A 17,499-nucleotide genomic window follows, 5' to 3' on the forward strand; every position below is an offset into this window, starting at 1 on the left:
AAGAAGGAGGACTCAGGAAACTACAGTCAGTCAGCCTTGCCTTCATTATGGTGAGGAAAGGTGATGGAGCAACTCATTATGGATGTCATCTCTAAACATGTAGAGAAAAAGGTTTTCAAGAGCAGTCAGCATGGATTCACCAGGGGAAGTGTTTCTATTCTAAGATGGAATGACTGGCTGGGTAGGTGGGGGAGAGCAGTGGGTGTTGTCTACCTTGACTTCAACAAGGCTTTCCACACTCCTGTAACATCCTCATAGGTGAGCTCAGGAAATGTGGGCTGGGTTAATGGACAGTGAGGTGGATTGAGAACTGGCAGAATAGCAGAGCTCAGAGCATTGTGAGCAGAGGTCCTGATGTTGAAAAACTGGGAGGAATGTCTGACACACCAGAGTGCTGTGCTCCCATTCAGTGAGACCTGGACAGGCTGGAAAATTGGGAGGTGAGAAATCAAATGAAGTTCAACAAGGGCAAGTACAGGGTCCTGCACCTGAGGGAGGAATAACCCCAGGTGCCATGACCGGCACCTGTTGGAAAATAGCTCTGTGGAAAAGGACCTAGGGGTCCTTGTGGACAACAAGCTGTTCATGAGTCAGCAGTGCCCTGGTGGCCAAGAAAACCAATGGTACCCTGGTGTACATTAGGAAGAGCACTGCCAGCAGGAGGGAGGTGATCCTGCTCCCCTACTTAGCCCCAGAGAGGCCGCATCTGGAGTTCTTTGTCCAGTTCTGGGCTTTCCAGTTCAGGGAAGAGAAGAAACTACTGAAGCAGGTCCAGCAGAAGGCTGTAAATATGGATGAAGGACTGGAGCATCTCTCTTATGAGGAAAGGCTGAGGGAGCTGGGCCAGTTTGCCTGGAGAAGAGATGACCAAAAGGGGATCTTATCAGTGCTTACAAATATCTTAAGGGTGGGTTTCAAGATGATGGGATCAGGCTCTTTCCAGTGGTGCTTGGTGACAGCACAAGGGGCAATGGGCACAAACTGAAACCCACTTTCTGATGAGAGTGACAGAGTCTGGAACAGGCTGCCTGGAGAGGTGGATTCTCCTTCTCTGGAGATATTAAAAACCCACCTGGATGTGAAGCTGCTTTAACAGGGGGGGTGGAGTAGATGATTTCCAAAGGTCTCTTCCAACCTCAACCATTCCGTGTTTCCATGATCACACTCAGTTAGCCAACACAGTCTTTCAGCTGGCTCTGTTTTTACAGTGTGTCTGGCAGTACCCCAGCTTGCCTCATCCAATTTAGGATGATAGCTTTTGACATTTGTCTTTCAAAAAACACAGTGATCTCTTCAGATAGTCTGTTCTTTTTTTTCTATGCTCTTGGCTTGTGTTTCTCTCTGTGACTTTTCCAGATGTCTCTTTCATATCTCCGATTTAGAAGTTCTTTACAGCTACCCTCTTAACATATTAAAAGGGAATAAACCCATCTATATAACAGAAAGGTTACATTTAATGCTGCTGACAGGTGTACATGTACTTGCTTTCTCCTCCAGCCTATCTTACCTGGCGTCCCCAATCACCACTGTGTGACACTGCCTCTTAGGACAAACCCTGACTGTGTTCCCTGAGAGCTTTGATTAGCAAAAGAATAATCCATGCAGAAGCGTGCAAAGTGGTCCAGTGAGAGAATCACTTGGTGCTGTGTTTCTAGTGTTGCTGCCACAGAGCTTCCTTATGGAGAGTGAGAAATGCATCACAGAGGCTTTTGGCTGACTGAAAACCTTTTCACCTGATGGCAGTGAAAAGTCCTGGGCTTTGATGTGCCATTTGGCTCAGATCTGTCAAATAAAAGTATAGTCTGGGAGGGTGTCTGTATCCCTTTCTGCTACAACAAGTGGAATGCAACTTCCACAGAGGTCTCATCCTTTTCTGCACTCTGGGAGATTAGGATTGTCAAATTGAACAGAAGACTCATAAACTAGTAGAGAATACAGTTAATTGGGAAGATTTATAGGCTTGTTAGCTGGAATGTTTCTTAATTTAAAATGTCATGTATTCCCTGAAGGGAGACATTACTTCTAGTTGAAGCCTTAATTGGAGTGGGCTAATTTTCAGTGCTGGGACTACTAGTACTACTGAAAAAAATCCTTTAATCTTGAACAGAAAGAGAGCTATTTAAATTTCACAAGCTGTAAAAGTGTCAGGAACACTGTTTTTAACTTTCTCTCCTGAGGCCACAGAGGAGACTAAAAGCTGAACAGCAGCACTGGGCAGTCGTGAGAAGGTGTTTTCTTCAAATGGTTTTGCTTAGACCTGACTTGGAAATGTCACAACTTTTCTTTTCCCCCTTCACTTACACTGTGATGCTCATAGTCTCATACTGAAATAACTTCAAATAACTTGATAGGTTGCAGTTCTAATGCTTACAGGCTGGGTAAAATTGAGATATCCTTCTGAAAATGGAATTGTCCACTTGTATGAAGAATAATCACCAGTATTATTTTTTTTTTTATGTTTTCAGATATCACCAAGGGTCAATGTCTGTAGCCAGGTCATGTCAAGGGAAGTGCCTTATGTGATTTTAATGCTCTGCATTTGTTGGGATGGTATAATGTACTCTTGTCTCCTACTTCTTCCAATAAATTTTTAGATTCCTATGTTATTTAACTTGTTTTAGGCCCTTGTTCCTATCTGCTCTATTAGCAGTATTTTTGATGTGTAAATAGATGTATGATCCTGAAGTGGAGAGTCTAAAGTAGAAGTGTAGGTGCAACGTGAAAAAAAGAAAAAGAGGAACAATTGTTGCCCATTTTGTAGAGATTTTCAGCTGCAAAAACCATCTAAAGCCATATGGTTCCATTTTAGATAGTCCTGTAAAGAGCAGGGCGTTGGGCTCTGATCCTTATGGGTCCCTTCAAACTCAAGAGATCCTGTGACTGTGTGCTCAGGTGGAGTGTATGCTTCCCTGTGCCCCTCCAGATTTTGGGGGATTGGTGTGTGGGGTTTTTTTGGGTTTTGTAGTGCTTTGTTCTGGATGCACATTATGAGTTGTCACTGAATTGCCCCAATGAATGGCTCTCCCATGAGAATGAGTAGCCATTGGATATTATTTCTCTTTCCTTTCTCCAGGAATAAATTCTTGCTAATTGGCTGGGATTTCTTACTCTCTCACCAGCATGGAAGGACACTAGTTTCTTTGTTTACTTCTTTGTAACACTAATTAAGCAATGAGAAACATCTTTGGAGGTCTGTGCATGAGAATGTAAGGCGACAGAAGATGTTCCATCAAGAATCATAATCCTAAAAAATCACTTTATTGGACCTTCCTATGACTGGAAGCGCCAGACCTGTGCTCCAGTCGCGCTAGCAGCTGCTGCCTGCCCAAAATGAGGGACCCAGGGAAACTGTGACAAGCAGGGATCACCAGGGATGCAAAGGAGGATCTTGGATGGGAGCAAGGCAGAGAGTGGTGATGTAAGATTTCCATGGCAACAAGGTGTCTGACTATGGGTCATCTGTGACTCCAGTGCAGAAATAACTCCTCAGGCCTTCTGTAAATAAGTAAGTGCCTGGAGCTTGATCCTTCACTGGTATAGGTTCAGACTTGTGTGGTTGCTTTTGATACATGACTCATGCTGTGAACATATAGCTTGTGGAAAAAGAAAAAATAACTTACAGTCCCCTGCTGCTTTTTTAATGTTTTTAGAAAGCCTGTCTCTTTTTAATGGAGATTAATTTTTTTAAAATATAAACGTAGATTCCTGAAAATATAATAATTTGTAACATAACAGTTTGGTTTGTGAGATCTGCTGTGTCTGTTATGAAAATCTTCCATAACTTATAGTTCATAAGAGCAAAGGTAGAAGCATCTCAAATCCAATGTTTTTGATTCAAAAATTTTGTCTTCTGGAGAACATTCCCAAACTCAAATCCTATTTTGCATCATGTGTGATGCTTTTAAAAAATCCTGGACTCCACTCTTAGAATTAGAATGAATGTGTTTGAGCTAACTCCTGTGTTTTGAAATAAAGCTAGAAAAATTACTATAAAGTGGTCCTGACAGTCAAACCAAGAATAAAGCTATAAGTATCTGATAAAAAATAAAATGTCAGAGGGAAGACAGAGGGAAGACAGAAAGGAAAAAATCCTATCTAGTTCTCTTTTCTGTGCTAGGATTCAATGTAGCTTTTAACTAACTTGTGATACCATCTTTTCATGGCAAATGTTTTCTAGGGTTCCCAGTGTCATAAATAGTATCCATTAGCATCATCCCTTTGGTTTCCTTAGCAACTGAGACAATCAATTCAATGATAGTTTCATCGGCACAGAAAAGCACCAGCTACCAGAGTTATGGACAGAAGCACAAAAAGCAGGTAGGCTGGAATCTTTTTGTCTGCAGACAAGCTTTATTTCTTTCTCTCCTTCTTTCTATTTTATGAGTTGCAAGCCTTAAATCACAAATTAAGCACAAATCTCTTCAAACTGTGCTGTGCTTATGCATCAGCGATGGTTGATGCTGACTCTAAGGGATTCTCAAATCCACTCAGCCCAGCTGCGAGAAGCTTGATATTTTAGCTTCACAGCCTGAAAACCTTCTTCTTTTTCATATTTTGGATTGGGTGTGAATATATAATCTTCTTTTTTTGAGTATTAATTAGAAACGTTAAACATCAGGGTCATGCTGGGACTTGTTTCAGTGGGTAGAGGAAAGGGGCCTGGTTGCTGCTGCTGCTGCTTTCTACATTCCTTTCCATTACAAAGGAGTAACATGCAGTTTGTGTTTTCTATCACTCAGATCCACTCTGAAGAAGAAATTCAGAAAGCAAGTAGGAGTTGCAAAAGGCTAAGGTTCATATATTGCTCTGCAGATTTCACTTGTGAAGGAAGATGATATGGCTGGGAGGTCTATTCCTGTTAAATGTCTATTATATATATCTTTTATTTTCTAGAGTAGCTTCTTTAATGTCCTGCTGGAGCTTCAGTCCAACTCTGTATGATTCTGTCTGCAGAAAGGCTTTCTCCTTTCAGTTTGCACTGCATTGTCACTACTAAAACATCAGTAGGGAGGAAAGTAGTGCTATGATAGTGAGTTATTAGAAAAGCTCTATACTATTTACAGAAAAGTTTTTTTTTTTTTCTCTTCATTTAATTTTTCTTCATTTCTTCAGAGGGGGAAAACTGGATATATTCTGAAGGAATACAGCATGTACGATGAAAACATGACTGTGTCAGCTGGTACTCCCGAAACACAGACAGAAGTGGTGTTTTGTTACTTTTGTTCAGTTAGATACTTAAAAAATTATTAAAAACAAAGTTAATATCAAGCCTCTTGAAGTAGCTGCAGAAGGTCCCTTAGGTTCCTGTGGGGACTTCCCAAGCTAACCAGAGAACATAAAAATTTATTAAACAATAAATTCACTGCATGATTTACTTAGTTCTGATGACTGCTGCTCCTGAACTCCAACAGTTTCTATATCAGTCCTACCAATCCCTAAGCCCACCACCATGAGTAAGATTTCTTGCAGGTTTCTGAGTCCAGTGTTGGAAAAAATCAGGTGGACGAGTCAGGCTTGCTCACTGTCATGAGTACTGGGAATAGTGCTCACCCCCTGAAGTAACAGGACACTGTAGGATGACTCACTGGCTTTTTTGGGATTCTGCTTTCCCCCAGATGCTTTGTGATTCAGTTCCTATAGGAGCTGTGACAAGTTCAGACTGATGGCCACAGAGAACTATATCCCAACTTAACTGAGACCATGAATTTTTTTAGAATGTAAGAATGTCTTCATAGTTACACTAATGGAGGTGTTGGAAGCTGTTCAACAGTCTTCCAGCACCATTACCTTAGTTCTAGTGGAACTTCAGTGTGGCACTTTTCTGTCGGGACTCCTGTAAGGATGTAAGCTCATTTGATCTGAGGTGGAGGAGGAAAAAGGCATGGCCTCTTAGGCATTTTAGAGCTGTTGCTCGATATCTCATGTGAGTGCTGACATTTGTCATCTGTTTTGGTTTCACCCTGGTATGCAGTGTGTATGCAGATTTTTTTTTCCCCTCCCTGAGTGTAACAGACCAACTAATTTGCATCCAGTTGGATGCGTATTTATCACCTGTCATGACCATGTGTCCCTCTTGTGACTGTGTAAGCATCTTTCCCACACACACCTTCTTTTTTTCTTCCTCCTCCACTTTGCTTTTAACCACCTTGATGTTTTCGGCAGAACTCAGCACAACAGATCTGAGTTCACTCCTTTCTACTGGACATCACTGGGATGAGCAGCAGTTGCTCAGGGAATTGCACGTTATGGATTTGATGTTTGTATGTTTAATGAACATGTTAACTGCAATTGCCAACATGTTAATAGTGTGAATGCTTGGCTGACAAGCACAGGTATCCCCCGACTAATTGCCATGCCCAGAATTAGATTTTTGCTTTTGCAAAATTGCAGGAGGCATTTGCAGATTTGAAACTTAAAACTGTTGTTCTCTACTCAGTTCACAGGGTTTGGTGAATGGTGTGGAGAGAATGCAATTTTGACGCTAAACTAACTGGGCTACGAACACAGCATTTTAGATATGTGGGACCATTTGGAAATTTGTTCATGGACAAACTGCCATACACTTGAAAGACCCCAGATAATAATTGGTTGAGTCACTTTGTGAACAATCTCTCAGAATTAAGGGAAACTGCCAAAACCTAATAATTATTTTGAGATGAGATGTACTTATTTCCATGATCTTTAACCAAAGCAGGGTAGCCACCACTGACACTTTGGTTTTCTGCACTGTCCCTCTTCCATGGTGACAGGAAAGTGCAGTTTACAGACAGTTGATGCAACAAGGTAATATTGATGAAAGCAATCAATATGTTTTCACTAGACATACAGACACCATGATGATGGTACAATTCAGTGGTTGCTCCTAACAAATAGTTAGATATTAATTAAAACAGGTCTTGACCTTCAGTGAAATCCATATGCTCAATTAATACTTTTTAATTGCTAATGCAAGTAGAGGGTGAAAGTGTGAGCAGCATAACAGCAAGTGACTCATTCCCTATTGACCAAGTGACGTGGGACTGTGCGTGTATATCTTTGTGAAAATAAAGGCTGCAGAAAGAACTTAAAACCAAATTAATTCCGCTAATATTTTTTTTTTTTCTGTTAGAGAAGTGGCTTATGAGTCAACTATCACAATACTCAGGACTTCTGATAATTAGGACAAACCACATGTTAAGAGAGTTCTTCTGTGTTCAGATACCTAGTGGCCTGGAAACGAATTCAAAGGATCCAAGCAGAAATGAAGTTTAAGGACCTTCAGGGCAGGAAAAAGAGGAGATTTTCCAGAAATGGTTGTGAAAACATCCAGGATAGGTTCAAATGGGATGGCCCCAAGTCAAAAGCACTTTTGGAAAGCAGGAGGAAAAATTTCTGTTTGAGAATCATTTGAACTCTCTTTGACTTTCATCAATTAAGCTTGAAAATATCTTCTCTGTAGAAGCTTTGTATAATATTTATTTTCCTTATATTATAAATATTTATTATACAAAAAATACATAACATATAAAGTCGCGACATATGCAATAAGCTGATCATATCAAGGGATTTATTTTCCCTTTTTCAGATGATTTTCCCTCAAGCAAACAAAGTGCAATAATCTTATTACCACATAAATGTTACTGAGAATATGTTAGGTGTGCAAGAGCTACAAGAATTGAAAATAATTTCAAAGTGAAATCCTGTGGATACAAATATGCAGCTAGCAAGAATTTCTCTTGCTTCTTTCCAGTCCCATGAGATATTTTTCTCTCTCACGGATGATATTAGCAGAGTTCTATAAGCTGTGAACACCTGCGACCTTGCAGAGCTTTGTTTATAGTACAGTAGGAAAATATTTTGACAATGGGTGTTTTAGGATATTAGCCAATCACCCCAAGGGGTGGCTGATCCTTTGACCAATTACACTATGAAGAAAAAAGTCTATAAAAGAGTTGTAAAATAATTAAATAAAGGAATCTTGCTGCACAATTCCTGCCTGTTGGATCTCTCTTCTTCTCCCTACCACTGCGCGACACTGTGATAAAATGTTTACCCAGCAAATTAATCTGCAAGCATAGTTACATTTGCTGTAACTATAATGCTGTGTATTTAAGAAATAACCCACAGCACCAAGAGATTTCATTGGCCTTTCAGAAACAGAGGAATGTTGATATTAGGTTTCATGGCTTGTTCCACTCCACTAGCCTTTGTAAGCTACTTTGTATGTCACTACTTGTGTCAACCACCGGAGTATAGATTTGGTATTAAAACAACATCAGCCTAAGTGCTTTGAGCAGTCATCCTTATCATGAGAGAATCTGTTAACTATCCTGTGAAATGGACTTGTTGGAAGCAAACAGCCTGGAAGAGGGAATAAATTACTTGCCTGCCATCAGCCCTCCTTTGACAGTGTACTCAGATTGAATTCTAGTCTGGCAAAGTGTGATAGAAATTTACAGCTTGCTCATGTAAAAGTGTTCACAGCCACAGTGGAGAAGAGTGGCTGTGAACAGGAAACAGTGGCTGTGGTGAAGAAGAGCAGAGCAATGATCCTGCAAACAGCTCTTTTCTTGTAAGGCATCTCCCATTTTCATCAATAAAACATTTTTATTAAAAAAACTGAAAAAAGTGAGGTGGATTTAAAAATAACAAGAAACAACCCCTTTTTCTCCCCTACTAGGAAGACATTACCCAGCAAAAATGGGAGTCATTGCATTCCTACTCTTAAGAGCCTGAAACATGTTCTGCTGCCAGGTGAATGAGCTGTGCTCAGGTACCAGCAGAAATATCTTGTTTTTCCTGGGCTCTCCAGGAGTGGCTGTCTTGTAGTAAGAGAGTAACTTGCTGGGATGCGTCTGCTTTTAGCTTTCATGGCTTCCTTTCTAGTCATCCTGTGCCTGAGTAAAGATTTCCATATACCACCCTGATGTGCTAGGGGAAGGAGCAACTTTTCAGATCTGCTGCCTCCCTCTTCACTGTAGAACATGGTATCTGACACTTTTGCAAGCACAGAGAAAACAAAGCCAGGACAGTCCCTTGTTTCAACTTGTCTTGCTGTCAAAATGGCTTTTAAAATACCTTGTCAATTAATCTCACTGAAACTACTAGTGAAGGTTCTGCTAACTCTTTCCTTGCAGCTCTGTTTGTTAATTCATTTCCAATTTGGAGATAGGTTAGTAGAAGTGGCAGTGGCAAATTGCCCTCCTATCACTGCAACAGAAGAGGTAAAATTGGGTGATGCCCCATATACTGCAAGCTAGGTAGTCTTCTGCTAAAGAGAAAATGGGATACTTTAAATGAGTATTTTGTCCCTTGAAATCTGCATGCCATATTAATAAGGCCATTTCACTGTATCTATACACCACCAGTTGGAGTTGGTTACTCCGCACCTATTTGACTGGCAGGAACTGAGCTGGGAGACTTTCCTTATATAATATTGGTAAAAAGATTAAATTGGTGAAGCATTCAGGCTACTAATCCAATACTTAGTCATTGCAAGATTCATCTGTTTTGGTTTCAGAGACCCTGGTTTTCTATGATACTGCTGAATTTATCATTCAGCTTAGTTCCATTTTCATTCACCTTCAGCCCTCAGTGAAATATCATTGCCCACCTACAGGTTCATTTGACAGCATGAAGCAGCAAAAGGATCCCTTTTCAGAGTAAGTATTTTAATTTTGGGTTGCTAATAACCATAGCACAGTCATTATGTGGTGATGTGGAAGTGCCTGTGGTTTCAGCAAGCCACAGAAACCATCAGTGTTTTATAAGTTTAACAGAGTGCTAACCTTTACACAGGAATTTCCTGCTCCTTTCTTAGAACATGATTTCAAAGAAGACAGGTACTTATATTTAGAAATAGCCTGAGAATGAAATGTTCTTGCTTGGGCTGTATCAGGGTTCATTCATGCTTGTGAACATCAGGGACTTGCTTTGCAGAGTAAGCTGAATGAAATGAGGCATTTTCCAACAGAGGTTCCTAGCAGTCCTTTCTGAAATAAATGGAGTAGCTGATGGCTCTCAGAGCCACTATTGGTGAGATACAGTGTGTTTTAGCTAATGTAAGGATGGGGTTTGCCTTTGTTTTCTACCACAAATTATCTCACACTGAAGTATTTTGTCAAGAAATACTTTACAAGTATCACGAACACTGTTTAATCTCCCCACCTTTCCAAAGAAGCTTGTATTTGTTGTGGCTGTAAAGACTGGCAATTGAACCGGCTGATGTACATAGATAATTTTTGGCTAGTAGGAGAAACTTGTTTTTATCGACCATTCTTCATTAGCTGTTTCCCCAACAGAACCTAAGATGTGTCCACCTGGAAACTTTCTCTGAGGGTAATATGCACTTTAAGAAGAAAGAACTGTTAGACACCTCTCAGCAATTGCCTTTTATAGTGTTTAATTAATTCTCTAACCTCAAGTCAATATCATATGTTTTTCAAGAGTGTTAAACCTTACGTTGCAAGCAGTTGCATAAGTGCACCCCTTGAATGACAACATCTGTTGCCCTTTGTTTTGTTGCCTGTACATCTGTGGCACCCAAGAGGCAAAGGTGTCTCCTCAGGGCTATCTGACAATGCCCTGTCACAGGCATGCACAAACTTGACACCCTCGCTGTGCATTTCCTCATGGCATTAGACACATCATGGCATTAGACACAACACCAGAGTATGAAGAATGAGGACACTTCTGATAAGATAAAATAAGATTTTCTTCTTTTTTGTAAGAGATGTGGGAGATCATGTGTACTCTTAACTCCTAGTATATTCTTGATAGATAACTTTATATTATTTCTGTAAAACCTAGAAAACTCGGTTCCTAAAGGCTCCGATTCCACTGTACCACAAATTTGAGTTATAGTTGGCTTCCTGTAGTTCCTGCAGGTATTATCTCTATTCATGCATTCAACATCAAGTTTGTAGCCAGGAAAGCAAAACAAGAAAGAATACAACGTTGGTTGTATAGGAAGTGCTTTAGTGTATGGGAGGGCCAAACCATATCCTTCCTGTTGGATAAAACTGTATTCCAATGTGAATCTCTCTCCCCCCTGGAAGTTGAGATTAACAGGATTGATCTCTTTTGTGAAGTACCTTAATATCTATCAGTGAAAGAAATAGGATAACACACAGGCTGCTATAAAACTTTGGAGTGAAATTGTGCCTCAAATTAGGAGTGTTTCTATTGCCTTACTTCCCTAAATGTATCAGTTCTGAGGCATAAGCATCTTTAAAGGAGTAGATATGATAGATCATTAATTGCAAAATTGAATTTCACTGTTCCAAACTTATTTTTCCATTAGCTCAAGCACCTAGTAAACACCCAAAATGTGTTCTTGAACAAATGAGTTCTTGGAAATTTTCATGTTGTAGTCAATGCACTTGTACTTTATTTCAGAAAGGAGCAGCAAATTGCATCTCCTGAGGCTAAGCAAAAAGCCAAAAAAAAGCCAAAACAACCCCCTTTAATTGTTTGTTTGGGGTTGGGTTTTGGTCTTTTTTCATGATGTAAAAAATGGCCCTAAATATCCTTTAGGAACATTTTTACTTTGTGTCAGAATAAACACAATCTTAATCTCCTATATATTTTTGGGATTTTGTTTTTATTTATTTGTGGGTTTCCTGTCTGTGGTTGGGATTTTTTTGGTTTGGTTTTTTTAAATTTTTTTAAAGCACACAAGTATTGAAGTAAATGATATATCAATACACAGAAATTGGAATTTTAAATACTAGGTAATCATAAACAAATGATAAGAAAGGGGAGTCCTCCTGTTTCCATCAGAAATCTTGGCTGATCTAAACCCTTATTTTTTTAGAGATGTTAGATATTAAGTCCACTCATAACGTTATCTCTGTGAATTGTATCTGTTGAAATCATGTACAGGTGAACAGTCTTTTGGCAAGTATAGCTACAGAGAAATGTGGTTAGAGTAGCTGGGAGTTACGAATCTTTTCTACTAGAGATGTTAGGGACAAAAAAAAAAGAATCAGATTAAACATGTTTATAATAAGCCTTTCATCAGTGCTTTTATAAAGCTGCCGCAAACATGGTGAGTGTGACACAAAATCACAGCCATTTCAGATTGTTTGTGCAGGAGCTCTGAACAAATGTAAACCTGAAATGGCCATGGATGTTTAGGAAACCAACAAATTGACCTGAAAGTGTTGCTTCTATGTAACATTTAAATACATTAGACTTAAATTAATTGTCTTGCAAATAAAGATATTCAAGTAGATTTTGTAATTGCTCCGATAGGGTCTATGCTCTGTTGTATGAAGATCCCATTCAAAAGAGTCTTATTCAAAGGAAGAACAGAACTTGGGAGAGGAGGGTGACCCTGCCTATGGGAAAGGCAGCAAAATGGGAATCTACCATGGATATGTATTCAGGGCTAATTAGAGGTTAATTAATGTAGATGGATGACTTGTTTTTGTTTTGTGTGTTAAAGATGCACAAATACTGACTTACGTATTATTGCAACATTAGAGTTTTGGGTAGTGTTGCTGATCTGTTTTTCCTTATCAAGGTAATTATTACGTTAAGAATACGTCTTAACCAATTTCCTAGAAAAGTGTTACAGCGGGGATTACTGCAACAAGCATATTTCAAACCAGGAGTCCCGTGGAAACGAAGTATATATGGACAGATTCGTGGTAGATGTTTCAGAGATGTTTATTTCTCCAGCCGCATGGCCGGGGCTCTGCTCAGGAACTCCGCAGTCATGGGACCTGAGGGTCCTTGGCCACCCCGGGGAACCCAAACCAACCAACGGGGAATGAATCTGAGCAGGGGCAGGGAAACCCCGTGTCTCCCCCCCAGGGCCCATCTCCCAGGGCTCCATGGCAGGGGAGGAGACCCCAACAGAAAAGATTTGATCTGCAAATGATATTTGGAAAATATATAAATTCTGATCCCCTTAATGAGATTTGTTTAGCTCCGTTCAGTCTTTCTGTATTCCATCAGGCTCTATTTCAATGCAGTATTTTAATATATAATGGCTAACCCCCCCTACTTCAGATAAATAAGTCCAGAAGATTGCCTCAGCTAATCACAATCTGAACTGAACTTTAATCATTCAATGCCTGATAAAGCTTGACAGTATGTTGGAAAGTTTGTCTTTGAGTTTTCATGTTATTACTTAGTAAAGTGTTCAATTCTCTTTGCTGCTAAGCACTGGTAATGGTAGAAGACTTGAAGTTAAGAAACTTCTCCAATTATTTTTAGAGCATTCTGGGTCCATTATAAATAGAGAATATAAGATTGTTAGATTCATTATAGCATAGTATCTTTTCCCATCAGAAGCCCTGGAAAATAGGATAGTTCTGGCAGTGCACATCTTGCACCGAGAAACTGTCAGGATATAGAAAATGATTGTTTGGAAATTGGTACCTAATTTTAAAAAATGTAATATTTTTGCCCTAGGCAATCGTAATAGTATCTCCAGGAACCAGATTTTTTTCTTAACCATTTTATTTCCCTTTTCTTTTTCTACTTTGGTGTTTTCTGGAAGTGCTGCTTTAGACAGAGTTCTCAGTCATAAACAAATTGCTGGTTTTAATGTATTTTTGCTATTTAGGTTTCCAAAAGAGATTCATTTTTTGTCAAGACCCCAAGTATTCTCCCTGTCTCAGAGAGCTTGCATGCTAGATTTTTTAATTAGTTTTGGTTTTGTTTGCTTGGTTTTCGGGGTTTTTTTTTAGAGTTTTTTGAGAGTCTGGAGAAGAGAGAGTAATTTCATTAAGTTCTCTCTTCAGATGCATCAGGGAAAAAGAGAGAATCTTATAATGTTGCCCAGTAAAATGGGATCTGGATGTTCTAACTCATTTTGAACCATTAACTAGCAGTAATTTGATGAGGATTAGTTACCATAAACAGACTTTAGGATTTTCTTATTTATCTTTTCTTTGGATGGTATCTTTTCAAAGACATTAGCTACCACTGATGTCTATTAAATGTACCCAGCTGTCCCAGTCATTTGGCCCCATCCTAATCTATGGCCATCATTACACTCACAAAAGCATAATTAATTTTAGTCACTATCTTTATAGGATAACTGATAAAAAATTCTCATGCCCATTTACTAAATGGCAGCACAAACACAGCAGTATAAATGTAGTAACAGCATAAAGATAGTGATAACTGTGATGTGTGGGAGACCCTGAATGGGTAGAGGATGCCACTGAAAAGGGGTATCTTGGCTTAAATTGGGTCTCTGTGTGTTTAGTTCACAACATTGTGGCTCTTGGTTTACTTTCTGGATTATGAATGCCTTATTAGGTAGAACTTGTTAATCTTTTCTATTCAAACGTCTCTGGGTTGTTTTCGGTTTTTTTCTGGTTTTTTTTTTGGTTTTTTTGGGGGGTTCTGTTGTTGTTTGTTTGTTTGTTTGTTTGTTTTGTGTGTGTGTGGTTGTTTTGCTTTGATTTTTTTTAGAACCGTTTTTTCCTTGGGAGGTAATCTTCCAAAGATTTTTCCCTTTCCAGCTAGAAGGGTAAAAGTGTTATGGGCTGGGGTGCTACTCTCAGTAAGTATTTTTAGGCTTCTGTCATGGAAACAATTATTCAAAACCAGAATTTCACCGAAGAAATTCAGATAGAATATTTTATTTACTAACCCAGATTTTCATTGGTCTAACTTTTTCGGTGTTAAAGTAGGAAACAGGGAAAAAAAGAGAAGCCAGAGTTTGAGAACCAGCAATGATAGTGCAAATCATCCTTGGTAACGTATTTTTATTGTGCTGAGAACAATCTGTTCAGTTATCAGCATCAGGGTGGCTGTGACCTGTCATGAAAGTAAAATTGGTACTGCTGATAGGACACCTCTGTACTTCAGAGTTAGAGACATGCACAGCTTGGTGCTGAGCATCTACTGGTCTGCTTCTGTGACCTGAGCTAGAAATTCTGCCCCCTGCTCTGCTGGATCCTATAGACCAACTTGCTCCCAGAGCATTCCTAAAGACAGGGCTTCGTGGTGCAGCAAAATTAATTCAGCATCTAAATGCAATTAAAAAAAAAATAAAGTGGTTTCTTGTGTTTGTTTACACCAAACTGGCTGCAGTAAGCCTGCTAATCCAGACAAAACTTAGATTTGTATGCATGAGCAGTATCTGCCATTTAGCTTCCAGCCTGTAGAAAGGAGATAATGAGAATCTGTGGCCAGGGGGGAGGATGGGAGAGCAAGGCCCCTTTTCATGGCTTATTGCTACTAGACTGTCAGGTAGAGGTAAAATTGCAGCTTGACTTCTTTTCTTGGTGCTGTCTCTTAGCAGCTCTGACACATAGTGCTCCAAGAAGGTCACAAATTGAAGAACTGGCCTTGGAGAAGGGCTTTGTTGTTTGGGTTTTTTATTTTTTTTTTTTTTTTTTTATTATTTTGACAATGTCAATCTTATCTTCATATGATTCTTGCATGATTTAGGGGTGTGTATCAGAACAGTATGATAAAGTACAGGCTGTGGGACTACTAGATGGTTGTCTTCCTGGTAGCAAACTTTGTCAGGGAGAGTTACAATACACATGTGGATATGTTGTGGTTTAGGAATGGTATTCCCTAATATAGTGTTCCCACTGAAACCATTCCAAATTACACATCACTCTCTCACTCCCCACTTCCTCTCCCTCCTGTCTCTGGAGAGGAGAATTGGAGGCACCAAAGGGAAAAATCACAAGTTGTGATAAGAACAATTTACTGGAAACAGCAATGAGATAAGAAAATGAACAGGAACAGCAACAATATTAATGGCCAAAGTGTATAAAATGCAAATGCTTACGACAGCACCATGCAGAGCCAGACAATTCCTGATTGCTTCCACGTACCCCCACCTGTGTTCCCAGAAAATGATGTGAGGTGATATTGAAAACCACTGGTTCTTAGCCATGCACCTTCCTGGCTACTGCAAAAACTAATTGTCCAGGCTGGAACCAGGACAGGATGATACTAGTTTTCTGCAAATAGATACATAAGCTTGCCTGATCTACTAGGTTGTCTGAAATTGTCATATCTAGTGTCACTTAAGACCAGGGTTACACTAGAAAAGGTTGGCTAGTAGACCTCTGTTCACAGAATCATAAAATATTCTGAGTTGGAAGGGACCTGTAAGATCAGCAAGTCCAACTCTTACATGAATGGCCCATATGGAGATCAAACCTGTGATCTTGGTGTTATTAGCACCATGCTCTGACCAACTGAGCCGATCTCAGGGTCACCTTTCTCCTTACCAACCCAAACCATTATGTGATTCTATGATTCTGTAACACAACTTGGAGTCAGGAAACTCTGGGCTTCTCTCTGCTCTTAACCAGAGCTTAATGTCTTAAAAAATCTGCTTCCACTATTCCCTGGTGGGAATAGCTCAGAAAGCTTTCACAGAAATGCTCTGCAGTGGGGTGGCTGAGTAGCGAACCCCACACTCAGCAATGACCAGCCCCTCACTTCGGGGAGATGGAGAAGCTGACTTAGCTTCTTTTATGGTTCAACCAGTAAAAACCTTTTGGTATGTGCAGTACCCCCCTTGAATGTGAATACAGAGGCTATGTTATTTATGCTCACAAGCAGGGAAGGGAACTCTATTAGCTGCAATGCCAAGATCTGTAATTGTTCTGTATCCCTGAGAGTATCCCAAGAGCAATGCTAAGGAATTTATGGTCCTGATCTGGGAGCTTGCCTTTCTTTTTGCAACAGCTGTTTGCTTTCCTCACCTGCACAAGAACTGTAGGTGTGCAGAGAAAGTTGCGACTAGAGCTGTGCAAACTAGAGAAAGAAAAGGGGGAGATGTCTAAAGAGGGGAGTAAAAATTTTAACCCCCCTCACCACCTTCTCCTCAGATTTTCCTTGAATTGTTTGTTTTTCTCATTGTCTTCAGTCAGAATGGAAAAAAGACCCCAGTTACAGGAAGAACTGGGGATTTCTAGGCATTTTATACCAGCTGAGCTCATGATGCTGTTTTAATAGCCTGTTGGAGATGACTCAGCCAGCTCAGACTGTGTAAAATCATCAATTATTTATTTCTCAGTTTTGTGCATTGCTGGTCTTTGGAGATCATTAATGTCTGGATAAAAAATTACTGGAGAGAGGTGGTGCCTTGCTCTCTTGCAACATCACTAAAATTTTCAAATAAAGGCTGTAAACAAGGGTGCTCCTCTAGAGCAATTGCAACCTGAGCATTTAAGGGACGATTCCTAATTTAGTATTCTGTGTTCTTTCTCTCTGCTTACCTAGCCAAACAGCAATGCTTGCTGTCGCAGTTGAAAAGACCTAAATTCATCCACATGTAAATTTTTGTGTTGCGCATTACGGTGGCTTGGTTTCCTTAATAATTCTTCCCCGCTGTTGCACAAAATCATGTTACTCAGCTATGACTCACTGGATTTCTGTTCACGTGTCATTTTGCTATTAGAACTTAACTGAGATAAAATGGGGCATTCTCTCTCCTATGCTCTGGTCTAGGCACTGTTGTGATTTGCAGTTTTTAAGAGATGATTTTTTTTTCTATTTTGGTAGAGATTTAGCAGTTGCAGCTGT

General features: G+C 39.8%; 1 long non-coding RNA gene across 16 annotated transcripts in view; it reads left to right on the forward strand.

Annotated features, from left to right (window-relative positions):
- Window positions 1–4,211: 4,211 nt before the first annotated feature.
- Window positions 4,212–17,499, forward strand: part of LOC116446374 — a 118,571-nt gene continuing 105,283 nt past the window's right edge. For 8 of the 16 annotated variants that reach the window (XR_004241186.1, XR_004241189.1, XR_004241199.1 and 5 more), the window contains exon 1: window positions 4,217–4,317. This is a non-coding gene — a long non-coding RNA (uncharacterized LOC116446374). Of the gene's footprint in view, window positions 4,318–17,499 lie in introns of all 16 variants that reach the window. The other 8 variants (XR_004241187.1, XR_004241184.1, XR_004241176.1 and 5 more) reach the window with 5 other exon arrangements.

The sequence above is a fragment of the Corvus moneduloides genome, chromosome 1 (genome assembly GCF_009650955.1).
Source record: "Corvus moneduloides isolate bCorMon1 chromosome 1, bCorMon1.pri, whole genome shotgun sequence".
Taxonomy (NCBI): Eukaryota; Metazoa; Chordata; class Aves; order Passeriformes; family Corvidae; genus Corvus; species Corvus moneduloides.